General features: G+C 40.1%; 1 protein-coding gene across 4 annotated transcripts in view; it reads right to left on the bottom strand.

Annotated features, from left to right (window-relative positions):
- Positions 1-9846, bottom strand: part of slc20a2 (solute carrier family 20 member 2) — a 44921-nt gene extending 35075 nt beyond the window's left edge. For 2 of the 4 annotated variants that reach the window (XM_040050887.1, XM_040050894.1), the window contains exon 1: positions 9407-9533. The gene's annotated coding sequence lies outside the window, so the exon portion shown is untranslated. The other 2 variants (XM_040050888.1, XM_040050890.1) reach the window with 2 other exon arrangements.
- Positions 9847-12092: the final 2246 nt, after the last annotated feature.

Below are 12092 nucleotides of genomic sequence, written 5' to 3'. Positions count from 1 at the left end.
AGTTTTCTTGAGTAGGAGAATTTTAAATACTTTAAGTTTTTCAACTACTAGCTTCAATGGCAACTTACCATGCTTCTGAATCAGGAATTTCAGTTAAACAAAAGTCCTCTTGACTATACACTTGACTGAACAAATATAATTAGGTTATAAAATTGTCCAAGTAAGAACGCCAAAGTGCTGATAAGTCCCATTTCTGCACATTAACTGTTTAAGCAAACATCTCCCAAAAGCCAGCAGGACTCAAAAAGAGGGCTTTAAAGGAGCTGATCTCACAGCCATGCTTTGATGTGTTTGCAAGTTTAACTCTGACATTCAGACATTTGTATCAGTGGTCTATTCCTTAAAAAGTTGCCTACCAGCTTTTAGGGAAAAAAATATATAACCCTGTCTTTTATCAAAATCAAATATTCTTAAGCTCAAAATGTACTTTAAAACTCCTGAACTTAAGCGCAATAAGACACGATTCTATTGCGCAAGTTCAAATTATATTAGAGCTAAAGATGTGAAAACTCTCTGTTTTACAGGTTTTACAGATTATACACGGCCCTAGACACCTAGTAAACATTTTATAATATCATATACAGTATTCTGAAAGATGTCGTGTTTATGTGTAAAGATTATGTAGACAGGTTTGTTGACTACAGTTCAGACTGGAGCTGGGTAAGCCTTCTAAGTATTAGTAGGCTGCTGGCCATAGCGGTTACTTGCTGTATACCCAGGGCAGGGCTGGAATGTGATAAACATTATGAAGATGTCATCACCTGTTCAGTATAGGGAACCCTCCGAGTTGTTCAATCACATTTAATCCTAACCTCCTGTAGTTTACTGCAGCGGTCCCCAACCCCCGGGCCTCGGACCAGTACCGGTCCGTGAGTCGTTTGGTACCGGGCCGCGAGAGTTGAGGCTCGGGTGTGAAATGTATGGTTTTCAGGGTTTTTATCGGTTTTCAGCGTTATTTTGTTATCGTTTTTATCGTTAACTCGGTTTTCCTGGGTCTTTTCACGTGTGTTATGAATAAATCTTCTTTTTTTCGGTACTGGTACTAGTTTTATTTTTTTGTATTTATCCGCGACACCTTAAAGGCCGGTCCGTGAAAATATTGTTGGGCATAAACCGGTCCGTGGTGCAAAAAAGGTTGGGGACCGCTGGTTTACTGGACTGATATCAGGTTTACTTCACAATAGGAGTGTATTCTGTGCCCACACTCTGTTCCAAAATTATCTCTTGTTTCTGTCACACATCTAAAGAAGACCCAATTATACAACTAACCATTATTAAAAATAACAGACTTGTATTAGACCAACAATCATATCCTCCACTCCGTTTGAATACTCTGATTAATTCGTCCGTAAAGTGTACAAAATGCCACCTAACATTGTAATAGGTAGTCTCAGCTTGTGAGAGCTTAATGGTATGATTCAGTGAAATTATATGTGATCACAACATTACTCCCTCGGTACTATTTTAGACTTAAAAATTATGCATATGGCAGTAAATTGGTGCTTACCGTGGAACAAATCATTGAGTAAAATGACTGGATAAAAATATGATTAAAATTTGGGATTTGTTGATAATTTTTGTCAATACTAGAGTTGCAACATGCAGCTTGAGATTCCAGTTAACTCACACAAATTCTCATTGTTTTCTATACTGTACCAAGAACACCTGTGCATGAGCAAACACAGGAAATTTTGCATTTACCATCACGTGAATTAAATGCAAAACATAAACGGGAATCACAAGATGACAGCAAATCTTAATGGTACAATGTGCAAAATATCATTAATAGATGTCAGTTGACTGATTGGAATCAACTGAGTTCTATTTTCTAACATCTTACAATTCAAGTGCATAATTAGAATAAACAACTCTGGCCACCATTCATCTCAGCGTGACCGTCAGTCTGCTGTTTACCTCAGCTGTAAATATGCTAGGCGTACAGGTCTATTTATGCTGGAGGAGGCTGCAAAACCTTATGAAAGGAGCCCAATACGAGTCAATGAAGTTTACTTCTGTCCGATGACAATGATACCAAGGTGAACTGTGGAAGTTATCCTGAACTTTTGTGTCCATAAGAGCTGCCTTTTTCCCCCCTTTAAGCTACTGTTAGCTACTGTTAGCTATTGTTAGCTACTGTTAGCTATTGTTAGCTACTGTTAGCTGGCATTAGTGAAACTTTCTTTGAAGTTGATTCAACATCGTTTGATTTCATCTTCATTGGGAATCTAATCAAACTGTTTATCAGAGGGAAAGTGTGATTATTAGGACACTTGACCCTAACATTAGCTGGCATGATGTTAGTTTATAACGAGCTGTTTGTGTTTAGCTGGCTGTCAGCTATCGAGAGAGAGGAGGGTCACATCTTATCTGCTGACAATAAGTAATTACAAAAATATCGGGAATAAATAAGCATGTTTATGCATGTTTTCATGTATTAGAGCCCTGGCTTCAGTTCAGGAAATGAGGCTAGAGGTGAGAAAGAAGAGAATGAAGTGGACATGAGGTAAAAGAGAGAGCAGTGGAGGAGGAGAATGACATAATGAGAAACACAAATCTTTTGTACAAATATTACAGTCATATATAGTTTGAAAGATTGATTTTTGAGATTTAAATTTATAGTAACTCATAAGGTACTACTTATGTGGCCAGTCTCTAGCCACGTACATAAAGCCCCATTTGGCGCTTTACCATGGCTACTGTATTCAAGATAGCAACATGGTGGCTTCCAAACCAATGCCCCGTGTATTGTTAATGGATTAGTTCTAAGCTTATGAGAATCCAGCTATTAAATGTAAATATTGAATCTAACATTGCTGTCTGTGAAAGACAGCAATGTTAGCACAGAAATAAATAAATGATGAAGCATCTATTAAGACATCACATTCAATACCACAACCTATCCAAGTGGCACTGAAGTTGAGAAATGACACTGAACAACAAACAGACTTAGATTCTGAAAGGTTTTTTAAGTAAGCAGCAGAAGTGATCAGTCACCTTATATCTTTACATCTTCCCAACAAGAACGTTGGATGTGTGTCAACCAACAATTCATGTGTTTAGTTCCAGCGTGCCCAGTGACATGTGCAAACGCTGTCTGACAAATTACAACTTTGTAGCAACAGTCTCAACCTGTTCCGACCACATACCTTTACTTCAGTCTTCTACTGAAGACATTCAATTGGCCATCAAGTTATGTCCTACCTAGCTTATCCCCATCCCACAAAGTGGACTCTGGATAGATACCACTGGACTATGACGACTGCCCCCACCTTCTAACCTCACGGCTTCCTGAGGTGTCACGTATCCACCACTTGCTCTTGCACTTGCTGGAGGCAGCAGGGAGGAGGAATGATTTGGCTAGAAATAGCCGTGTCACATGAGCGTATGCAGTAACCAGCCTGCCAGCTGCTCAACCTTACATGGAGCCCTGCCTCATTCGTACAGTCAAATACAAATAAGTGGCAACATTATAGACACAACAGCAATAACCAGGACATGTACACGTTTCTCATTCATATCTGAGACCTCTTACACATTTCGCCACACAGTAGAGTAAAATGGAGAAAACTGCGATACACTACCACAAGAGGTGACCTGTTTAAATCAAATACAATCTGCAATAAAATATAAATTATTTAAAATAAAATTGTGCAACCAACATAAATCTGCCAATTCTCAATAATTTTACCCAATTTGTCACAGACACATTACCCCAAAATAACAAAAATAGATTTCCCTAAGCGCTGTGCCAACAAACATTTTCCAAAATTTCAAACTGGCCTCCGGGCTTAGTGGCGAAATGATTTCACATTAATGTCAAGCAAGCCCCACTGTGCTCCTGAGAAACATACATGAGTGAAAAGAAGAGAAAAATGCATACTTTCCATAAATAGAACCGCAAGGCCTCACAGTTTAGCAGTAAGCCTGTCATGCTATGCCATTAGCATAGTTAACACAAGGCCAACATCCGAACAAGAGAAGCTCTGTGTGACGCCGCTTTGATACAGACCCTGCCGCTTACAGAAGGCCACCAGAAAGACTACAAAACCGCTCTTATGGGCAGAGTGGAGTGCACAAACAGGGCCAAAAAAGCACACAACAGGACTGAGAAAATGATACAGCTATCGTAAAATACCAGAGTGTAATATATGGCTAATTGTTTTGTTGTTTGATGGAATGGCTTACATTTCTCATGGGAAGAATCTAAAGGTTCAGGAGGCAATAACTTCTTGTAAGCACCACCCTTAACAATTTAAACGAGAGATTCCAGCTTTAAAGAAACCAAAACAGGAAAACTAACAGGAAGCCTACGGCTGGCAGCACGATTAAAGAAGTGAGTCAGTAAATGCTGATATTTGTGAAGAAGACCGAGGAAACCTTCAAAATACCACAATCGTCGTGTTACGAGTTCTCGGAAAAAAAATTTCAGCATTAAGAGCTATTAAGGTTAACTTATGGTTTCTAAGAATGAAGGTCTACATGACAGCAGTAAAGGCGGATAGATGAGCATTATGGCTCTAAACTTGGCAGGAGACAGAAGTTCCCTGAAACCAGCTGCATACATATACATGTGTACTAGCCACAAATATTTAAACGTATAATTGCAGCCTCAAGTATTTTGCGTCCTGATAGTTAAAATCTGGTTAAGTACTGAGGTAAAACCGAACTGATGGTTGTAAAATAGTCCAAGAGCTGAAATGGTTTGGGTTATTATCCCAAGCTTTAATGGCCCCCTGACCCTAAGGCACAGCTTAAATTAAACAATTAAAAAAAGGCAAGTTTGAAGTTTGCTCGATCTGTTTTTGTCTTCTTTCTCTATCACTGATAGCTAGCAGATTCCCCAAAGTGTGTTTTGCTCTGTGTCCTCTTAAAACACTTGCATGCAAACCTTTCCGTCATCTTCTGTCCTATGCATGTTATGACCTTAGCTAAAAAAAATAAGAAGACACGTGATTGATGATATGCTGAACCAGGTTTTCAGCAATAACATGGATTAAGCAATACTGGCATAAGCAGGCATGTAGCGCACGCATACACACACACACACACACACACACACAGCATGAAGATTCTCGCTCTTTCAGTGGTATCATGTGATGTTGCCATGGCGAAGGAGGGTTCAGACATAACAGGGTGATTGTGCTCGGAGGGCGAGGTGGGCTGATCAGAAAGACAGACTGTTCTCTGACTGTGAAGCTGCCAGCCCCGGTGCCAACTGCCCTTCTGCCCACAGCGACGCAGACACACCCACTGGCAGAAGGGCCGGACTGCACGGTGGGCAGCCATCGCTGAAAGGAGGCGAGCACCTTTTCCTATCATTGTCTTTTATTCCAGGTCATGTTGACACACAAGGTCAAACTAATTTAGTCTTTTTATGTAAGAAAATCCAAATTAAATCTGAGATAATTCAGAATTCTGATAGCTGTGTGTACCGGTAACTGCCATCAATGTATACAATATTAACACGGTACATCTTTATTTTATTCTAGTAATAAGAAATTATAATTCCCAAAAATTGGGGTTAGATTATTTGTTTAAGAATTTTAATTTAAAGTTGTTTCCTTTGCCTTCTTTGACATCTTCATAAAATAATAAAAACTGCTTGGTTTCAGACTGCTATTAACAATGTGCCACTGGAGGCCCTGCAAAATTCTGATTCACTATCCTCTGCAATACATATGAGCAAAAACATTTATTGGGAAAATAACCTTCAGATTAATTAATAATAAAAAAATATATTTTGCTTTAGTTGTACTCCAGCTGTAATATTGCTAATCATAGGGTGAGGTTCTTGGAAACACTCCTTATGACATTTTGTCAACCAGAGGACACTGACGAGTCTTAAAATGTCCCAGTTAAGACATTTATTGTTATTTAGTAGATGTTTTTCCCCAAAGTAATTGTTAATGACATGTAAAATATGAGGATTTTGCTATTCTGAACACTTAAAAGTAACTGTTGGAGCTGAAACAAGCTGTCAGCACAACAGTGACAACTCTGCAGCAATTTGTATATTAACCAAGACCATTGTGCATCTCAAAAGCAGTCACTATTTCAACAAGATAAGACTTCACCTAAAATTTTTTAAAAACCCCACTTGATTCAAAGTTAGTGCTTATCCCCTTCAACAATGCCTCCTTGTGCAGCCCTGCATAACTACCAGAGCTGCCACGACACTTAAATCATTCCCTCTAGGGTCACTGTTGACCTCAAATATGTACATAAAACAAAATCTCAAATGTTGTGTCACTCTGACCCAAATTTAATATAAAATGTCATCATTAGTGACAAGAATTGGGTCACCAGTTGGTGGCCAAACATTAGCAGAAGGATACTCAAAGTATCCAAGGTAAAAGAACACACAAGTCTTTTTCTACTGCGAATGTGTCCACCAGGGTTGGACCGTCAATACCGATTAACCTGTGACACACTGAGGCATCGGACAGAGAACATTCAGTCCAAACAGCCTTAACTTTATCACATACCATTAGGCTTTTTTGGCACAATTCCTCTGCTTTGGCTTCCTTTGACGGCACCTAGCTTCCCCAATGAAATGAAATGATTAGAAATGTTGTTTTGACACAGTTTATTCACATCCTGTGAATATCCCTGCAAGTGGGCAGAGTGGGACTTCAAGTGAGCTAACCTAACAAAACAGGAGCAATCTGAACGTGCATTTCTACGACATGGAAGGAACCTTGAAGGGAAAACCAGCCAAATTTAAATCAGGTTTGGTTTTTACTTTAAAAAACAAAACAAAAAACAATCTAACAAAAAAATCTCAGAGTTTTATCACACCTTCAATCAAAACACATGAAGGTCTCCTCCATGAAGAGAGACTATAATATGAAGTGCTGTAGCCTGCCTGCTGACAGAAAATATTTTTGTGTAATCGCGAGAGGCCTCAGGGGAAAATAACATTGAACCGGAACTAAAAGAAAAGTCGCAGAGGGCAGAAAGTTCTTAGAAACGACAAACTGTACAGAACACACACTTTAAAAGTACAGCCACGAAAACCAGTCTGCTCACTCAGTGTACTGTTGAACATGAAAACATTACGCAATGTACACATACTTCTTCCATGCATAAAAACTCAGCTCACCCCCCGCCCTCCTCCACTGATGGCTAATTTCCACACAAAAGTTCTACTAAACAAGGTTTAACTGCAAGGCTTAAATATGAGGTGCTCAGTGTCTGTCATGGAGCATTTGGTTAACCATTAGAAGAGAGACTATTGAGCATGTGGTGCAGGCTGTGGTTGCACCCTGTCGCCACGGAACTGGCAATTTAGTGTGAATCATTTTGGTTTGATTGTTTTTTTTTTTCTCAAAAAGATTACACTCACAAAAGGCAGGTCAAAGTACAGTCAAACATAAACACAGTGGACCGTAATGTTTCCGTGAACGCACCTTAACTCGACTAGATAGTGGTGGAACTCTTTAATAAAAGCTTCGTCAAAAGAAGTCCAACCACACTAACATGTTTTCTTCTCTCCAAAGCTGTCAAGTAAATAAGTACAACAAAAAAAATTAAATGTTCCCTGTGTCAGTAAATCAGACTGCTTTAAAGCAGCAGATTACCCACAGCCGAAGGTGTAAGGACTTTACGTTTTAAAATCCCTGCATAACTGCGTGAAAGCCAGTGAGCCCAGCTTAGGTAGACTGGCTACTGTTCATGTTATTAAAAAAGTTAATCCAAGACACAAAAATGGCCGGATGGTGTAAAGAGAAGCAAACAAATTCTACTACCATTTCATTATTACCACATGGGTGCAAACGCCCTAAACAGCAAGTACCAAGCCAAACCGTTACCTAACACCCTTCCCTGCTCTGTACCATATTTGTTAGCATTCTCCACCCTGTAGTTAAGAAAAACATATAAATAAACAACTTTAGCTCACTCCAGGGACATTTAGGTTGGTTGTGCTTTTGTTTACAAACAGGATAAAAGTGTAGAAAAACAGGGAGGTCATTAATCTGCGTATCTTATCATTCTGCACTTCCATATCTGTCTTAATGCCGATAAAGCTAGAATAGACACAGCAATCAGAGCATTTTATTCTCCCAGGTTGCAACCCCTGCTGTGCCAAGCACTGATCTAATATTTTATTACCAAAAACATATATGAGAAAAAGCAGAGAATGGAAAACACGTAAGGTAGTGACAGACCCTGATATTTTTGCCCCTTTCTCACCACTGCTTATCATAGCACGCAGACTAATGATTAACTAGAAAACTGCATCGTGGGTCCATAAGTAATATGTGACTTCCACTTCCTATGCAAGCAGTAGGAACAGATATCATTAACGTAGTGAAATATTGTTAAAGAAGACAAGATGACAACTGGATTTGCCTAGAATATGACAATCAGCACTTTTTATTAACTATGAAAAGAGCTAAGTGCATACACTTTGGTGCCCAACTTAGGTACTTGAAATTTACTTGTATTTGTTTTCACATACACTTAAAATAGTTCACGTAAAAAAAAAAAAAACAACGAGCCTAGCCAAAATATATTACCAGGGACTTTTTATTTGGCACTCCTACCTCTGAGTATTTGCATAATGTTTGCTTACTATCTTACTTTCACTTGCGTGACATTTCAGTAATTTTGTGATGGCGTATTTTTACACTGTGATATTTTTGTTCTGAGTAAGCAGTCTGTAGCGTTTTGCCCAGTTCATTCTGTTATTCTTCCCACAGCCCTGTGATATTTCTCTTTGGAAAATAGTCATCATGGTGACAATGAGGCTTGCCTTGAGCTACAGAGCTTGCTATCACAGATTCATTTCTGCTCGTGAATAACAGGATCTGCTTTATTTGCTTGTGCTGCCCGACTCACTCGCCTGATGTTCCACTCAATAATCGTTCTGTCAACAAACCGGAGAAGCGACCCGATGCACTTTTGAGAGGTGCAGGACAGACTACTACTACTCTCAACTGATTAATATTATAGGTCAAAGGGGGCGGTAGTGCGCATGCCCAGTGGAGACCACCGTTGTCCTCAGCGTTTGGTCTGCTCACGAAAAGCCCTGAGAGAAATGCGCGCGTGTGATTAACAACTAAATGATTTATTAGGCACTGAAAGCAGCTCTCAAATTCAAGCCATGGCCGGGTACGGTGGTTCAGAGCGGACAGTGAATAAGAGCTGGTGACTCTCAGATGTGGAGTCACACACACGTGTAGCTTCATTCACTGGTTTTGTCGCGTGCGATCAGCAGCAACAACAGGAACGAGCGCACAGAAATAAAACAAAAATGTTGCCACTCACGGTAAAATGTGACGTTCACGGCGCTGTCCGTCAACGTAACAGGAGTACAATTCGGAATCACCGTAGCGTGCCCGTGAGCTGCTGCAGCCCATTTTAATGTACACACATGCCTCTTTGCCGCTATATTGCTACTTACCAGGCCTCTTCTTCCTTAAACGCAGCCCGCGGGGACGCAGACCACAACAAACGCGCAGGGAAAGTGGCGAAACGAGACACGAGTCCCGTGGAAGAGGAAAAGGCACATGTGCAGCGGTTTTTTTAATGGGCAAAATGTACTTACCAACGAAATAGGACACCGCAAGAGGAGGGGGGGGGAACGCGCCGCTCCTCTTCGCCTCCACGCCTCTGTCTCTGTCTGAATTTTTCCCACAGCGATCTACGTGGGTTGCGTCGAAAATTTTCAGATTCCTGCACTCGCTGTCGTCCCCCCCTGGACTGGTTGCCTTCCAGTCGGTCGACTCATGCGACTGTGTTGCCCTGAATGTCGCCTGCCGCTCTCATCCGGGCGTTTAGGGATTGAGCCGTCGACTCAGTACCGCTCAGGATGACAGCTTTTAGATGAAGGAGGGGGAATAACGTGAGACAGGGAAGGAAAGGGAGAGAGAGAGAGTGGTGGTCAGTCTAGTGGTGGTACCATATGAGGGGTGAGAGGGGGAATTACAACAATACGATTAATATGCGCATAATTTACATCTCTAAATGTGGTTTAATTTTTTTTTATTCAGAAGATATCCGAGTGATCATCCAATCGCATTCATTTTTTATTTTATTTTTTTAATTAACATTTTCAACGAGTGTATGAACTTTGCTTTAAATCAGTGTTTGCTCATTGCCCTCTTGAGATAAATGCCAGGAGGCCCATCGAATAATACCCGTTCAATGCATTTTTCCTGGTAAGGATGACACAACCAACAACCGGTCACGCTGAACTGAGTGTACCCTCAGATCGAGTTAAGAGCAAACACACTGTCCTGTTCAATCCCTGGATTGGTTTTTATGGTCGGGACTGGACGGATGAGTGCGAGCTCCTCGGTAGAAAATCGATTAATTGGCCACAGCGTTGTTTGACCTCACTCTTATCCTGTGCCTTAGAGGTGAAATGCGGGCTGTTTGGTTTCAGGGGTGGATGGTAATGTTTAATCCGTCCACATATTGTCATTTATAATGACTGTAGCCACGTGCGCAAGGCATAAATGTGTTACATAACCGGCCGAGCCAGTCAACAACAGTGGGTGGAAGAGAGGGGGGGGAGGGGTCGTTTGGAGGGTAATTAAACCTCAATTCAGGAATTTCTTAGACACATGGATATATTGAATATTTAGAAAAATTGAAAAAAGAAACTCCTCCCAATGTGATCTCTTGCACCACACCTTCCCAGTTTATACCTTTGAAGAGTGCCTTCGAAGTTTTATAATCACACCCTGAGTTTCCAAAATCCCTGTAGCCATGATGTCTGAGTAGCGGTGTGCATAATCTGAGAAATAATTTCTCTTTTCATTTATACAAATGCTGGCTCTTGCTGAAACATGCTTCTGCTTCATTCAACCTCTGTTGGGAAGGGACAACTGACTCTACCTTCTCTTCAGTTTCACCCACACCTTGTTATGTCAGCGTTATTATTCCACCCATCTCATCTTAACCCCATATTAACTATGGCAACCTACACAACACCACAGCCTGACAGACAAAACCAAAGCTTACTGGCCAGATCCTCCCATAGATACTCCTAAGGACACAGCAAAATGGGCTTTTCCTGTTTTCATCCTTTGAATTATATAAGGTCTCAGGGCAGCTTCACGGAAATGATAACACTTTTTTTAATGCCTATTATTAAACATTAGCATACACCCATTTATTACTGCCAATATAGACTATAATACTCAACACAAGATAAAGATTAGATCAGATTAGACAGATTACAGTTGTCATAAATGAAACATTGTGGTCAATGTGATGAAAAGGTCATAGCACTGGATGGTGCTTTATAGGATAAAGCAAGTTATCTCATGTCTCACCAACATTTTACTGTAAAATTTTTAACATTTTTGTTATTATCCCTAGCATCCCTATTATATGGTGGTACTGTGGTTTGCAGTGTCACCTTGCAGCAAAAAGCTCCTGTGTTTGACTCCAGACAGGGGCCTTTATGTGTGGAGTCTGCATGCTCTCGTTGTGTCTGAGTGGGCTTCTTCTGGATACTCTAGCTACCTCCCACCATCCAAAGACACGTATGATTGGTTAGCTGACTATTCTAAATTGGTTGTAGGCATGAATGTCTGTCTCTCTCCATTACCCCTGCAACAGGTGACCTGCTCAGGGTGTACCCACTATGACCTTGAACAGAAGACAAAGAAATTAATGGATTAATTTATATTATATTATATTATATTATATTTTTTTCTTTTAACATTCTATGACATTCTAGTTAGATTTTTTAAACTTATGGAACACCATCTTTTTTCTTCTTAATAAGCCACTTTTTTTTAACCATATTTTATTTTAGTGAGTTATTCTATTTTATTTTATCTAATCACAGCAATCTCCCAGCTTAGGGGCAATTAAAATATATTTTATCTTTTAAAATGGAGTTCGTACTTCTTTTATGCATTGGATTAAGTTGTGTTTAACATGAGTCACCCCAGTGAATGATACCCATGTCTTGAGCCTTTGAACAAAGCAACTTTAATGTTGGGGTTCTTTTCTTCATTTGGGTTCATGCCACAACTTGTCATCCTAATAAAAATCAGTCATCCTCTTGTGCGTCAGCTGTGCTGTCTATTTTTTTAACAGTCACATATCAAATATAATGTCTACATCAGAGT

This window comes from Simochromis diagramma, unplaced genomic scaffold (assembly GCF_900408965.1).
Source record: "Simochromis diagramma unplaced genomic scaffold, fSimDia1.1 OVJJ01000131.1, whole genome shotgun sequence".
Lineage (NCBI taxonomy): Eukaryota > Metazoa > Chordata > Actinopteri > Cichliformes > Cichlidae > Simochromis > Simochromis diagramma.
This window is presented reverse-complemented; position numbering and strand designations above follow the sequence as displayed.